The 16,506-nt window shown below is 45.3% G+C and overlaps 1 protein-coding gene across 4 annotated transcripts in view; it reads right to left on the bottom strand.

Annotated features, from left to right (window-relative positions):
• The window catches only part of PKN2 (protein kinase N2), an 86,666-nt gene that overhangs the window by 33,828 nt on the left and 36,332 nt on the right, over positions 1-16,506 (bottom strand). The window lies entirely within an intron of this gene.

Here is a 16,506-nt window from a genome sequence, read left to right as displayed (position 1 = left end):
TCTATCCTAAAAATGGGAAAGAAAACTAAATATAAAATTTATTATAAATAAATAGATCATTAAGCATATAGTAACACATCAAAATAACGAACACCCTTGTTCAAGATCATAACTACCGTATTTTCTAGTAGAAAGGCTGCGAAACATACATTTGTAAAAGTTACTTTAAGGCGCCTGTGGCCTTTACACCAGAATTAAGGGGCAAGGGAAGGAGGTGCAGCAGCAGCTCAGCAGGACCCTCTGACCAACAATAGGCTCCACGTGGTCAGGAGGGAGGAGCAGCGACAGTGCAGTTAGGCCTTCCTGGCCCTGGGTTTGCATGCTCCCCCGCCTTTCCATTTCCTATGGAGTGCTGTGCGCATCCCATGTGGGGGCATTTGGGCCCCTTGCTCCCCCCGCAAAGTTGTTTGCTTGGGAGGGGGTGGCCAGGCTGGGCCCGCAGCAAGACCATGAGCATATTCAGCAGCCAGTGCAAGTGCCATGAGGGGCAGCGGGAGGCACCTTTACGTGGAAATTAGGAGGTGCTGACCTCCTTGTATTGCCAGCCCTGAAAGCTCTTCCCAGCAGTGGTGACGGAGCAGCTCCGCCACTGAGTTGCAGCCACTCTTGCAAGCAGCACATGCACCAGCTGAGTGGCAGAACTGATCCTCCACCGCTGCTGGGAAGAGATTTCAGGGCCAGCGATACAGGGAGGCAAGCACCTTCTAATTTCCACTTAAAGGTACCTTCTGCAGGGTCTGTACTGGCAGCTAAATATGGCCATGGCCTCACCGTGGGCCCAACCTGGTCACCTCCTCCCGAACAGACAACTTCGGCCGGGGGGGGGGAGAGCAAGGGGCCGAAATTCCCCCATGTGGGGTGAGTGTGTATACACTTGGTGCTTTAGCTGCTGCCTTTATGCTGATGCAGTGTTTCTGATGTGATTTTTAAAATTTTCATCCGTTTTTCAATGGTGTGGCTTTTACGTCGATGTGGCCTTTCTACCAGAAAAATATGGCACTCTTCTTTTTTATGTGATAACTGTCAGTTTTTCAGATGGGGTGCTGGCTATCTCAAACAAGCTGCTTTGTATGGTGATTCTCTTATCCCAAAATGATAATCAACTTCTTGTTTTGGTGACCCCAAACTCACAATCTAGAAAACATTTCCTGGACAATTAAAACATTAGCTAACAATAGCCATAAGAAATCTTTGAGAGACATCCCAGATAGAAGCAGAGAATAATACTGACTGCATTAAATTCTTTCTAAACAGAATGCTGATTCAGTGCACCACCTTTATGTCCTGCATGCTTACTAGGGGTATCTGCTTATACAAGACAAACAGCAGTAACTATATGATATATAGACTGCAATGCCTAATGCTTAAGCCATTTACTTCTTATGCTAGGAACACCTGAGATAGCAGAAGAGGAGAGCACTGATTGTGCTGCTTGAAGTGATTATTGAAAGGAATTGATGAACTGACATAAGCAGTCAGCCAACCCCACACACACATTGAAGTTCTAATGAAAAAACAAAACATGTTCTTGTTGGTTAGTATTAACGACTTTAGAGACTACTGAGTAATTTGCAGAGCTAGTTGTGATTTTTACAAACCAAACTATACTACCCACAGCGTGTGTGTCAATGGGCAGTCTAGCTTCATTCCAAGAGTATTGGGGCCAGTGAAAAATTCACCTAGGTTTATTTACTTGCTGATAATTAAATTGGTTTTCCAAGCCAACAATTTTATTCATTAACTTTTGATCAATTGTGCCCACTAAGGGAGCACCTCAAAAGTTACCACACATCTAAAGATCGTATTCCTCATACTGAAAGTAAGAGAATCAAGCCCAATTTGTAATCAAATTTTCAATAGAATAAGGAAAAGTTTAGGTAGCAGTTAAAAGCAGTAAATACACTTCAGAATCCTAAAAACCATAAAATTATCTTCCCCACCACTTAGAATGGCAGTAAAAGAGGTCAGACATATTTCTTTGGGGAAGCTGTTCCACATTCTGGATGTCAAGCAGCCCCTCTCTAAGGTACCCATCAAATTTAAGAGAGCAGTGAAACAAAAAAAAAAACAACAACAAAAAAACCCCAGCCTCTGGAGTGAAACTGGGCAGGTTCATTTGGGCAGGAGGAAATGAGACTCCTGAGATATTATGCTTCCAATATGTGTAGTGGCATCTTGAAATGAATTGAACCTGAACCAGCATCTTGAATTGAACCTGGAAGCAAACTGGTAACTAGTGAAGCCAATACAGTTTGGTGCAATATGTCTGTATTGGCAGCTCAGCACAGCACCCTCACAGACATAATTTGGACCAGTTGAAGCTTCCAGATAGTCTCCAAGGGCAGCCCAAGTACAGCACATCAAGTAGTTTAACCTGGAGGCGACAAGTGTGAGAAAGACGTGCCAGGTCTGATTTCTCCTGGAAGAATGCACTCAGTGTACAAGACAAAGTTGGTAAAAAGCATTCCTGACACTATTGTCATAGGAACATAGAACATAGGAAGCTGCCTTATACTGAGTCAGACCATTGGTCTATCTAGCTCAGTACTGTCTACACAGACTGGCAGCGGCTTCTCCAAGGTTGCAGGCAGGAGTCTCTCTCAGCCCTATCTTAGAGATGCCAGGGAGGGAACTTAGAATCTTCCACATGCAAGCATGCAGATGCTCTTCCCAGAGCAGCCCCATCCCAAGGGGAATATCTTACAGAGTTCACACGTTTCCCATTCAAATGCAAACTAGGGCAACCCTGCTTAGCATTCACGCTTGCTACCACAGGATCAGCTCTCCTCACCTGAGCATCCAGATTCAGGTCTGTGTCCTTGGGGGGGGGGAGGGAAACAACGCCTCAATTATGAACCTGTTGCTTCATTTAATTATTTTTAATAAGTGCAAATACTACATTGATGTCATCAGGAGTAGTAACCCTTTCAGAATAGGCTGGACACCTAATTGCACAACGTGCCTTTGCCCAATTTTGGCAGATTCCTGCTTTCTCCTGTAACCTCCAATGCTTCAAGTATCCTGTTCTCAATGGTCTCCAGGCTTCAGGAAGAACACAGAAGACTACAGTGGGGAGGATGATGTAATGGTGGTGGTGGTGGTGGGGGAGTCCCCTTTTGTGTATACTTTTTTGATACAAATCCTTTTGATGCATCAGGAGCCATCCAGCCTGAGCATCATTAAAATGTCCATAATCCAGTCTTGATACCCTGTCCAGCATCTAATTTGTTTGAGAGCCTGGGCAGTGGCAGTGATGAGTGCTTTGTGGCAGCTACCTTAAACAAACAATGCAATGCACTCATCCCATTACTTGATGACACAGCAATGAGGTGGACATACTGCATTGCTAAAAAGAATGGTGGCAGACAAGCATGACTCTTATAAAGCACAAAGCACTGCTGCCACCCTGCCATCAGGGTGGGGGGTGGGCAGGAGTGGTCAAGTGCACCATTGGGAGGCCAAGCACAGGGCTTTGCCCCAGGGTCCTTCAACCTAGAACTGACCTTGCAGCTGAAAGAGTATTGTAAATCTGCTTTCAGATATTCTGGTGCAGGGAAGCGGGCAACTGTAACTAGAGTTTCCTGTCCAACTGAACCTTGCACCACATCCTGAAAGCTTCTCACATCACATTTGGAAAGTGTGTGTAGAACTTCACTGCTACTGTGTGGTGAGAATATACCATTTCTAGTTCTGCATAGGCATGTGCATGAGCTGGCTCGGCAGCCGCAGGAGGGACAGGGATTGGTTCCTTTAAAAAGGAGGAATGCAGGTGCTTACCTGCTCCTCGCTGCCCCAGTGCTGGCGTGCAAAAGACCGTGAAGGTCTGCTTCCATATTCCCTGCGGCCTGTGCGCGATGTCAGCATGCACGGTGGCCATGTGCCACGCACAGGCTGCTGTCTTTTGCATGCCAGCGCTGGTACTGGATGAGTGGTGGGGCAGTGGAGAAATAAAGGAACTAACCCCTGCCCCACTGGAGCTGCTTGGGTGTGCCTGCCCGAACTAGTTTGACACCTCCATCCTGAGGCGCTGAACTGGTTCGGGCACATCCCAAGTTCTGCAAGGTGCAACTCTTCTACCAAGGGATCAGAAGTGCCACATAGAATCACAGAACCTTGGAAGGGACCTTGGAGGTCTTCTAGCCCAAGCTCCTGCTCAGTGCAGGCGTCTCCTAGAGAATCCCTGACAGACGGCCGTCCAGCCCATCCTGGAAAAGCTTAACCAAAGGAGAGTCCACCACTCTCCATGTCATCTCCTATGAAGGCCTCCTGGGCCTAATTCACAGAAAAGTCTCTGGGGATTCTGAAGTGCTGACTACTGCCATTCAAAAAGAGTCATGGTCCTGCACACATCTTTGTGTTAAAACAGTGTGCTCAAAAGGAAGGTGGAAACACCCAGATTAGCTTCTGAATTTTGGTTCCCAGATGGTGGAACAGCATGGTACAAAGCTTTTCAATTAGCAGCAAGCATCCTTAGCTAATTAGTTAATTTTAATCTTATTTATAATTATTTAGTTAAATTTAACTGCTGCATGTTACACTCAACAGGGGTTCCTGGAATTTGTACTTTAAACATGTTCAGCAATTTCTTACATAGATTTTTCTTATGCCATGTCTTCAGGAAACACCAACATTCAAGAGAAATGCAATATACACACAACAGCCATCCCATTTGTAAAGTTTTTTTTAATGACCTTCTTGCCAAAGTTTTGTTATCTAAATATTGGTTCCGTTTGACATTTAAAACCACCCTGAGACCTTGGGTTGGGGCAGTATAAAAATGTGCTACATACATACTAAATAAAACAGTATTCAAATGCCAAATTTATGAGAAAAAGGTTACCTCAGACACTCAAATCTACCAGAAGTGACTAACAAAATATAGATACCAACAAGTTGGCTCATGTTCAGTCAATACTGGCTGACATCCAGATTAACAAAGCGTCAGTGCTACATGAGAGGTGCTGGTGCTACTGAGTTGTTCCTGACGAACACTGCACTCTTGCTCATGTGATGAGTGAATTTTGATAACTTCTTCACCCAGAAGCACTTGTGCTGCCCAAATATATGAGCTTGAGGGTCATATAGCCTCAGGGACATATTCTCAGGGAGCACACAGTGCTTCCAGTGGAAGGGGAGGAAATCCCACGCCGACCCCTCACACATGCAGCAGTGCTATATTAGTCTAACTCCTCAGGAGCACCAGTACATCTCACACAGCACCAGTGATTAGTCTTTTAAAAGGGGGGGGGGAGATGCACGTATTTCTATATTAGTACAGCTATATGAGTCCAGAAAAAACGTGTTTTGAAATTATTCTCTAGGCTTATTTTCTCCACTATAGAAATTAATTTTCCAAGCAATGTTAATTATTTTATTCTCCTATTTGCTATATCTCCTTTTGTATTTCCTTCAATCTACCGCCCATCAGAATTCTCCCACTTTATTCCTTTTAGATCTTCAGTATGTATATATTATATGGCATCATATAAATGCACAGTGAAATAAAAGATACCACTAAGTGTGGACAGGAGACAAGAAATGAAGCAAATCATTTTTCCTCCAGATGCATACTACTCTTATATTTACTTCATTGTTCCACAGAATAATATAAAGCTTTATTGGGAAACATGTCCACATGGGCTTAAGGCACTAAGACTAAACAGCGATATAGACAAATAAAACACACACTAATTTTTAACAAATACTAACCAACAACCCCACTGTTACTGACAACCCCACTGTTTATTCTAGTTTGCACCAGTCTAACTGTCCTATTGAAAAATGTCACTTACTGTTTATGAAATGTGCTCTCTCTCTCTGTGTCCAACTGAACAGTCTAATACCTTATGTAAAATAGAGAACTGGGTAGAAAGCCTAAACACTAATGCAAAGACATGTACAATGCTACAATGGAAAAGAGGCTTATTTCATGTTGTTGAATTTCAATCTCTTCAGAAAGCTTGTTGAGCCTAATGGTAGATTCAGTATCGCCACTTTTAAGCAAACTACCTCATGACTGAGACTTAAATGCCAATCCCTCATCTAATCTTGCTCTTGAAACAGCTGCTGAAACAGTTTCTTATGATATTAGAACAGAATTGTAGCCAAAGTAAAACACTTAAATCACTACGGATGTCCCCTTTAATCTTTTTCCATCTGTGTGTGGAATGAGTTTTGTTCTGGGGAGGTATCAAGGCAATGTGTGTGCATGTGCGTTCAGAGTGGGGCCTTCCTGATTCAACCTGAGTGGGATCTAAAATGAACTGAGCAGACATCAAAAAACTTGTGAGCACATGCACACACCTTAGAGGGAACACTGATCACTACCATATGCTTTGATAAGCATGCCTTATATAGTTTGCCTTCAAAGATCTAATAAGAAATGGTATTAGTTATGGCAAACGTTCGCTTCTATAGAGCAAGCCGATCATTTAAAGAACTAGGAGTCTGACTCTACATCTCACAGCACTCTCAAATTAAGGAAGAACACACCACCACAACCTGTGACACTCCACCAGTACAACAGCAACATGGGTTCATACTGCTGTACTGGAAGTAGCCAGCAGCACCAAACACCACAAAGCTGTCAAACAGAAACAAAAAGGGTGGAGAAGGGGTACAGCAGTGGCCAAACTGAGACAACTCGCCTCTGGAACATTTCAGACCCAGCACCAGTAGTGCAAGCCTGACAGTTGACAGTAAGACTTATAACAGAGTGCGACTAACATGCAAGATGAACCTGTCAGGCAAGCCCTGCAAGCTACTACGTTTTTGCAACAGCTACAGAGTATCAACAAGACTGAAGTGGCACAACACAGAGAAAATAGATAGCTGGAACTGTTTAAATCTGTTTCAGGGATGCCATTTTTATAAACAGTGGGTAGCATCCAGACTAACTGCACTAGGTAAATTTTGGAGGTTGCACCAACCCTCAGCTTCATTAATATAATATACATTTCTCTTTTACTTCTTTTCTCTGTGGGCTGGGGACCCAACAGTGCAACTGCTAAATTTTGTCTTTTCTAGCATGAGGAAACAGTCATCCTTATAGGTTACTTCCTGAAACTGGAAAGCATCCCCACCCACTTTCTCACATTCCCCCAGATTCCCACATTCTCTTACAATCACCAACATGGTATGCTTAACATACAGTCTGATGAAATGTTCTGGAGAGCTTTAGAGTTTGCTCAAGACTTTCTCAGCACAATCCTATGTATGTTTACTTGGAAGCAAGTCTCATTGAATTTAGTGGGTTTACTTCCATGTAAATGTACACAGGATTATAGCCTGAATCATTTTGATAGGTCCTAATAAAGGTATTACTAGATTGGAGCTTTTGTAGACCAACACAATTTTCATCTTCTAGGCAGGCAAGCTTTATGCAAGGCACCTTTGATGGAAGAAGTGGGATTGGCTGGATTGTGAGAACTCTTGGTCAAATAACAGACAGGTTTTAGGGTAGGTAGGTCCACCGCAGATCAATGTCTAATATTACAGCACTTGGCCGAGAAATATAGGTCTAAGTCCTGACGAGCTTTATAGACTGCATTTGTGGACTTCATATCAGTGTTTGACTCCGTACCCAGGAACAGACTGTGGAAGAAGCTGGAAGCCTCTGCAATAGACTGCTGGTTACTGCGCTCATTTGCTGATTACATGAAAACAACCATCTAAGGGTACATTGTAATCCACAGGGCCATCTGTCATGCTTAGTTCCTTCAAACAGGGGGGATGAAGCCCGGCTGCATATTGGTTCCCTTCCTGTTTATTATATCAATTCAATGGTCCAGGCTCTTTCTGACTAGCTTTCATCCTCCAAAATTGGCCAACAGGCCAATTCCTGCCCTGTTATACACAGACCATACTGCTATTCTTTCTTTTTCAGAAGTAGGGCTGAGGAGAGGCCTCCAGGCTTTGGCCACCCATTGCCCAGAGGAAGAGTTGACCATCAATTATCCTAAAACAAAAGTCATGCTCTTTACTAAGCATCTAAGTAAACACTGATGGCAGATAAATAGCCATGATACAGAACAATCAAAGCTGAAGTGTGCCATTGAGATGGTGTTGACTCCTGGCGACCACAAAGCCCTGTGGTCGTCTTTGGTAGAATACAGGAGGGGTTTACTATTGTCATCTCCCATGCAACATGAAATGATGCCTTTCAGCACTTTCCTATATTGCTGCTGCCCGATATAGGTGTCTCCCAAAGTTCAAACCGGCAACCACTGGCTTGCTAGTCGTCATTTCCCTGCTGCGCTATTAGGTGGTAATAGAACAGTTAGGCTGTATAAATATCTGGGAGTTGTCTTCCAGGCCTCTAGCTTCTGGATGGTCCAGATTGCCCATGTCACAGAGACTGCCCAAAGAAGTGTAGCAGCAATCCTCAGATTCTATTTTTCAAATGGAGGGTCATTTATTCCTCCAGTGGATAGTGTGTTCCAGGGCAAAAGAGTTGCTCAACTATTGTATGGATCACAGTCTTGTGTTTACAAGGATTTTTTCCCCCTGGAGGTCAACATTTTTGAAAGCTATCTTCGGAGTATCGCACTGGTCCCCAATGACTCCATATAAAGTCAGGGTCAGTCTCATTAGAGCAGAGCTCCTCAATTTAGGACCCCCAGCTGTTTTTGGAATACAACTCCCATAATCCCAAGCCACAGTGACCAATGGCCAGCGATTATGGGAGTTGTAGGCCAACATCTATAGGAGAGCTGAAGTTGAGCAGCCCTGCATTAGAGGCACGAGCCTGGTTAAATAATATCAATTTCTGACTCAAACGAATGTTTTGCCCTGTGGGACTGGTGCCTTTAACCCTGGTTGACAGCTTCCATTCAGATTGGATGAGAATTTTAGAGGGGAAATTCCAGAGTTGTGAAATCTCCCTCCCAGCCCTGCTGTTGCTTGACTATTTTAAGGCAAAGAAGACCATAAGATGACACATTTGGGAATGGACTTGCAAAGGGACAGGAGTCTGGCCTCCCGTTGTTTGGAGGTTGGAAACCTTAGTAAAGATTTCTCCCTAGCAAAATAACTTTACAACCTTGTAACACTGAAGTACCAGAGAGCTTCACCTTAGCCCAGCTTCATGAGCTGCCATCAGCTGTATGGGAGATACCTCCACATTCCTTTATGCAGATCAGATTTGTCCCTGCCAGATGGGAGAGGTTGAAACTGTGGACTATGTAATCTATTACACTGCCAGTTTTATAGACACATCCGTTTTCTTTTTATAACCCCAATTTTAAAGAAATGCCCAGGCAGCTCAGATAAATTTTATACCTCTCTTCTTCTTTCAGACTCCAACAAGGACATTATTTTTGATGTTTCAAAATGCTGCTCCAGGGCCCGCTCCATTAGGAGTCAGATGGTTAAATCTGTAATTTGATTCCCTGGAGCAGTGTTCATCTCCAAGTACTGATTTAGTGTATCCATAATATTATAAGTGGATGTAATCTATAAGCTGTACAGGCAAACCTTGCTATTTGCGGATCCGACATCTGCGATCAAGCAAATGATCCGGCCTTGGCATATGCGGAAATAAAAGGAGTTAAGTTCCACGTATCTGCAGTTTTGGGGTGGCCAAAAATGATCTCCATGGTCATTTCCGGCCACCACTTTGTGGCTCATTAAAAAAAAACCCACATTTTCCCCACATTTTTTGTGGAAGAATTACTGATTTGGGGCTTGTGGGGAGGGCATTCCTAGACAGCTGGAGACCTGCGGAGCAAAGGAGGGTACTTAATTTCAGTTTTTTGCCCTTTTCTCCAGTCTCCAGGAACCTAACCTCCTGCCCATTCCCATTGAAACAATGCCACGTTATCTGCAGTTGTAGCAGAGACCAGAACCCCTGAGGATAACGGGGTTCCTCTGATTTGTTTTTTCTGTAAATCTGCACACACACCCCTTTGTTTCTGTTTGTTTTCTGGTCTCGGACCATAACATAGCTGTTTTAAAATATTGTTTTAAAAAGTTTTAAATTGTTGTAATGTTTTAAAACTTTTTGTTTGTTTTAACTATTGTTTTACTCTCTGTTTTTCTTTTGTTGTAAACTGCCCAGAGACGCAAGTTTTGGGTGGTATAAAAATATGTTAAATAAAATAAATAAATAAACTTAATTTTAATCTTCTAGGTACTCTCTCTAAAGCCATAATATTTTATACTATATTATTACAAATGCACCTCAGGCATCAATACTGGTTTTATAGCAGCCTGTACAGCTGGAAATCTGGCAGAGTCGCACTGCTAACAAGTGCATCCATGGCTAACTCCAAATGCTGGAGACTTAGATCCTTGGTCTTTATCTAGATCCATATATTACTGCCTAGATTTCTGCAGCAGTCAATGACATTTACTCATTGCTTTTACCACCATGGAATACAAACACTGGAGAGAACAGATGATAAACTACAATGAAATGGTATAGCACACAGAAACAATGGGTTTTCTTTGCCAGTGGGAGGATCACATCCCCGCAAATCTTATTTTAACAATTAATACTAAGCTGTGCAGCCCCCAAACAGTAAGCTCCCAACTTGCCGAAGTTTTGCTTGCCTCATAGGAGTTATAGTGCTTGAAATAGTAACTGAGCATTAGGCTTCCAATCAAGGGAGGGGTGGGGAATCTCAGAAGTTCAGCATGTGAAGCATTAGGACAATATGCTCAAGAATAGCTGAAGACCTGCAACTGGTTGAATGTAAGCTGCAGCCTTAGCTTTAGTATCACAGCAACATATCAATGCCAAGTCTGCAGCTTACAATCAAACATTTGGCTGATGCTGACTCTCTACATAAGGAAATGAAAACCTTTTGGGAGGTTCACAAAGAAAAGAATGATGCAAAAGAAAGAGCCACTTATATGTGATTAAATTGTGGTTAATTATGATCTAAGCTATCTATATATTTGAACTGAAAATTTGCACTTGGGGTCCTTTCCCCCCCCTTCATCATTCTCTACACAAGGACCATTTTTACCTTTTATTAATACAGCAAGAGCACTGATGAGCAGCGCCCTCCCCAAAGCCCTAGAGTGATGGCAAGGGTTCAAGCCACGTCGCCAGGTGGACAAAATGTCTTTGTGCGGCTGAGAGGGCAGTAGCTTCATTGCTTGGGCAACAGAGAGCTAACCTTTTGCCTCTGCCCCCTTGAGCACAAAGGTACCTGGGTAGTGGGGAGGTGCTGGTCTTAAAGACAGGCCTCAGTTTCTTACTTCCTGCATCTCCAGGGCAACTTATGGGGGAGGAAAGAGTTGGCCTACGCCTTGCAGTTCCGCAATGCTCCTCTGTCAGTTACAGGAAACTGCAGTCAGTCATTCTGCATGAATCAGGTGATATGGGAAGCCAAGGCGGCAGTCAGAAGAACTTATTGTACAGAACAGCCACACAGACTCCCATGCCTAACGATGCCTCGTCTGTCTGATACCTGAGCATCAGCCCATCTTCAACCACATCATCATCTGTGTCTGGCCCTTTTAATCCTCATCCATCTGTGTCAAAACCAGACCCCAGCTGCAGCCTGCCTCTGGTTTGGCCAAGACCTGATATATCACCTGCATTTCTTGCCCAAACTGAAAGCGAGCAAGGATGACAATGCTGACAGAACATGGTATAACACTGCCCCCTGCCCCAGAAACCTGAAGCCACTAAGATGGAGAAGAAACACTGTGGCAGAATTTCCAGCTGCATACAGTCACATATTAATACAAAAGACTGGAGACCTCAGCAACTGTATCTGAGCACATCATCTCACTCTGATATTTTATATTAACATTTGCACTGTCATCTTGTTCAGGACACACATCAGTTTGGGATCTGATAAATCTGGAATCCTATTTGTTCAGAAGCTCACTCTACTCACTTGATTCAAATGCCTATCACTGAACCCAGATTTCCCGAGTGTCTGGACCATAAATATACAACAGGTAGAGAAAGAAACATTGGACGTGAATGGTTCTTTTTACACAGTGTGGAGAGGTCATCAGTAACAATGGGTTACCATCCTCTACTTGCTTGTGATCAGTTAGATTCAGGTAGAAGGATCAGTTAACAGGAAGTCCAGCCTCCCTCCTAGCAGGCATTGGGAGCAGAATCCTCAGCTGCAGACCTGTCGCAACTCCATAGTAAGAGTATACACAGAGAAGTACAAAAAGGAGGCAGACAGAAAACTGACCCACCAGTGAACCTCTACTTGATCCATGGGTGGGCTGCATGACCTTCATACACTGTATAGAAAGAACCATTCACGGTAAGTCCAACCTTTCTTTCTCACACAGCACAGGAGGTCATTAGTAACAACAGGACATGCCAGAGCAGTAAAGTGTGGTGGGAAGTGGATCAGGTTGTGACTAACTGCCATAGCACTGTGTGGCCAGAAGTATCTTTTACCAAGACAAAAGTAAAGTGTGCCGTCAAGTCGGTGTCGACTCCTGGCAACCACAGAGCCCTGCAGTTGTCTTTGGTAAAATACAGGAGGGGTTTACCACTGCCTCCTCCCGCGCAGTATGAAATGATGCCTTTCAGCATCTACCTATATCGCTGTTGCCCGATGTCTGGGAAACATACCAGCAGGGATTCAAACTGGCAACATCTGGCTTGCTAATCAAGTCATTTCCCCACTGTGCCAAGACAAAGGGGTTTATTTTATAGAGCCTGATGAAGGGAGAGATGAATAACCACATAGTTGCCTTGCATATCTCACTAAATAGAGCATGTGCAGCGAAGGCAGCTGAGGTGGATGTACTGAGTGTTGAATGAGCAGTGATGGAAAGGACAGTGCTTGGTATGTCACGGTGGTGCACGCTCTGATCTGGTGTGCGAGGCTGGCCTTGGCTACCTTAGAACCCATTAATATTGTTTTAATGGTTTTAATGCTGTTTTAAAATATTCTTTAAAAAAAATTAAATTGTAATGTTTTAAACTTTTCATTTTTGTTTTAACTAATGTTTTACTTTCTGTTTTTATGTTGTTGTAAACTGCCCAGAGACTTAAGTTTTGGGCGGTATAGAAATATGTTAACAAACATAAATAAAAACTGAGAGAACTAGGATGAAAAGACATGAGAAACTGAGTCAAACCAATGCATTTCCCTGGTTTTACCAATTTACAGAGCCCTGCACACATCAAGTGTATGCCACAGGTATTCCTTCAGATGGCCAGAAGGGAGATGGGTTAAGATCCTGGCACGGTGAAAGGGATAATTGACTTTGGGGATAAAGGTAGGATTGGTTTCCAGGATCAGAGTCCGGTTGGAATATACAGAATTCCTTCTGCACCAAGAGCACCCCCAGTTTAGAAACTCGGGATGCAGGTGTAATGGAGACCAGAGAAATGACCTTGTGAGAGAAGCCTTGGAGAGATATAGCTCAAGGGCAGGGCAAGCATGAGTGCATTAATCCTTAAGCATGAGTGCACATGGTTCCAGGATGGAAATCTGTGGACTGGGCTGGGGGCAACGTTGCCAGACGCTTGTAGGGAATGCATAATGTGGAGAAGTAGGGAGGAGGATCCTGACTGAGCATGAGAACCAAGGAAAGGGCTGAAACATGGCTCTTTAAGGTATTAAAGCCAAGACGCTGGTCAAGGCTGGCCTGTAAAAAATCTAGAATCTGAGAAAGGAGCCAAAGACAGATCTACTTGTCTCCTTCTCAACCACTGGAGGAAGGTAGCCCAGGTATCCTGATAGATACGATTGGCAGAAGATGCTAGAATAGTGTTCTAAATGGCTCTGGAATATGGATGGAGCCCGAGATGTTTAGGTTTGCTGAAGAAGCTGTTTGAGATCTAAAATTGTTCTGTCTCGCGTAGGTGCCAATAATAAAATATAATCAACGCCTTGACATAACTCTCCCCATGGAACAGGCTCCATTGCCTGGATCTAGAACAGGTGAAGGATGGCTTGATCCATCACATGCAGTTTGTTTGGATTACTGAAGACTGGGAGTGGTGATAAGGTGATCATATGGGGGAAAGGAAGCCGGTCTAAGGAATAGTTGTAAGTTACAACTATTAACTTACCCTCCTCCACTCACCTCCTCCTCCAGTGGGTTCTCAAAACACTGAGAACCCACTGGAGGAGGAGGTGAGTGGAGGAGGCCTACTTTGAGCCACAGTACTGCAGCTAGCTGCCTAGTTTTAGCCTTCTCCTAGTACTGAGGAGATAGTTCTGCTTACAGTTCAGCCTGGCCCGGCTGAGGAAGGCTGTAGGAGGGGTGCAAGTCCTAAGGCTGGCCCTGTTTTTGGAATTCCACTGGGGTGCTGGTGGATAAAAGAATTGGTTGTCCCTAAATTTAGTGAGGGCCCTGGATATGTGAGAGGACATTTGGTAGCGTAAAAGGCTTGCACATTTCTCTACAGCTCTTTTCCTGCTGCGTGTCTCTGCCAGGATTGGTTCAAGGGATTTCCCAAATAGCTTGTTCCCCCTGAAGTGGGGGTGAAGCTAAATAATACATCTTTCACTTGTGGTCAACATGCCAGTGGTTCAACCACAAAGACCTACAGATAGCCACAGCCCTAGGGAAAGAATGAAGGGAGTCTAGGCTGGCGTGTGCCATGAAGGTAGCGGCCTTAGCGATTTTGTTAAAGCCCCATTTTAAGCTTGGTTTGTCGTAGGGAAAGGTCATTAAGGTACTCCTTTGCCCAGAGGATAGGTGGCCTGACAAAGATGGAAGCAGAGGCTGCAGCCCTGATGGCAGTGGCCGAAGCCTCCTGTAACTTATGAAGGAGGGTGTCACTTTTCTTGTCCTTGGGTGATATGAGCCGTTCACCACCACCTTAAATCATGAGGGCTCCAGCAACCAGGGCAGTGACTGCAGCATCGATGACTGCAAACAGATAATTGAAAACATGGCTTCACTGGTTAAGACATAACATGGTGGCTTCCTGCACTGAGGGCAAAGGGAAGACCTCGTGGGTCAAGGAAACAGATGGCTGTGTCTGATGTCTTGGAGGAAGATCAAGAAGCATTACTGACACTCCTGGCCTTTGCTAGTAAGAATTCAAAATCCCCTGTAAGGAAGGTGATGTATAAAGAGCTGCTTTATACTGAGTCAGACCACTGGCCCATCTAGCTCAGTGCTGTCAACACTGACTGGCAGTGGCCCTCCAAGGATTCAGGCAGGAGGCTTTTCCAGCTCTACCTGGTGATGAGATATCAGGGGTTAAACTGGGGACCTTCTGCATGCAAACAGATGCTCTAACGCTGAGCTACAGCTCCCATCCCTTCCTCCTTTGGGCCGGTTCCGAGTTCAAATCCACTGGAGCAGTGAGATTAGAGGCTGAACCTGCCTCTCCTGATGACCTGTGGCCTGTGCTAATCAGGGTCTGCGGCCTAAACCCACTGGCCCTATTGCCACTGCTGTGGAATTTAAGGGGGAAGTGACTGGGCCCTACTTCATGATGAGAGATCCTTCTTCTTTCCTATGAAGGAAAGAGCCTTCATAACGAAAAACCCAATCCCAGCACCGTTTTACTTACTGGCTGACAGGTCGAGTCTGGCTGCCCTTGCCCCAGCTCCAGCGCTGCTGCCTAGTTGTTGGGATCTGGAGTCTACTGCATCTGTGCCAGCACTGCACCCGGCCAGGTTGGCAGAGGCTTAACAGCCCGGCTGGCCAATCCGGGAGCCTGGCTGGGACTCAGCTCCCTATGTGAGAGTACTGAGTCCTGGCTATGGGGACGTGTGGCAGCAGGATCACCCCACTTCAAAACCACTGCGAAGCCCAACAGCAACACAGCTGACTGATGCCAATAATCCTGGAGCACCAGTGCCAGACCATGTAGAGGCAGCCTGACTGGCGTCTTAGCAAGAGGCCCGGAGGCTTCATCAGAGCAACGTGTAGCCTCGCTGGAGCCCCGTGGGGGCGGTGGAATGTCTGAGTGAGAGGCCCCGAGATTTCGTCAGAGCCCTGCGCAGGCTTGCCAGAGCCGTGCGGCAGCAGCATGTCAGAGCGAGAGGCCCGGACGCTTCTTCAGAGCCAGGCACGGCCTCACCAGAGCCGCACGGTGGCAGCATGTCTGAGTGAGAGGCCCGGAACCACACAGCCTTGCCAGAGCTGCACAGTGGAATGTCTGAGCAAGAGGCCAGGAGGCTTCGACAGAGCCATATGCAGTCTCACTGGAGTTACACAGCAGCAGCGGCAGCATGGCTGAGCGAGGGGCTTCATCAGAGCCATGTGGAGCCTCACTGATGCTACGCAGCAGTGGCATAACTGGTGTCCAGGCAAGAGGCTGAGCAGCTTTACCGGGGGGCACCATGGAGCCTGCATGGCTGGTGGCAGAACTGCAAGTGGTGGACCAAAGGCCTGGCAGTGGAATCAGTGCTGGGCCCAGCGTGGCCAGCAGCGGAGCACAAAGAGCGTCCGCCTGTTTGTTTGGAGTGGAAGGCTGGAGCAGGAGTGAGGGGGCAGGTTGCTCTGGGTTTCCCTGTCACCTGTGGGAGCCACGTGCTGCTGCAAATGGCCTGAATTAGCAGCTGCTTGCTTTGACTGATGCCCTCTTGCTTAGGTCTGGCCTTCACT

The sequence above is a fragment of the Hemicordylus capensis genome, chromosome 4, assembly GCF_027244095.1.
Source record: "Hemicordylus capensis ecotype Gifberg chromosome 4, rHemCap1.1.pri, whole genome shotgun sequence".
Lineage (NCBI taxonomy): Eukaryota > Metazoa > Chordata > Lepidosauria > Squamata > Cordylidae > Hemicordylus > Hemicordylus capensis.
Note: the sequence above shows the minus strand (reverse complement) of the source record. Positions and strands in the feature narration are given on the sequence as shown.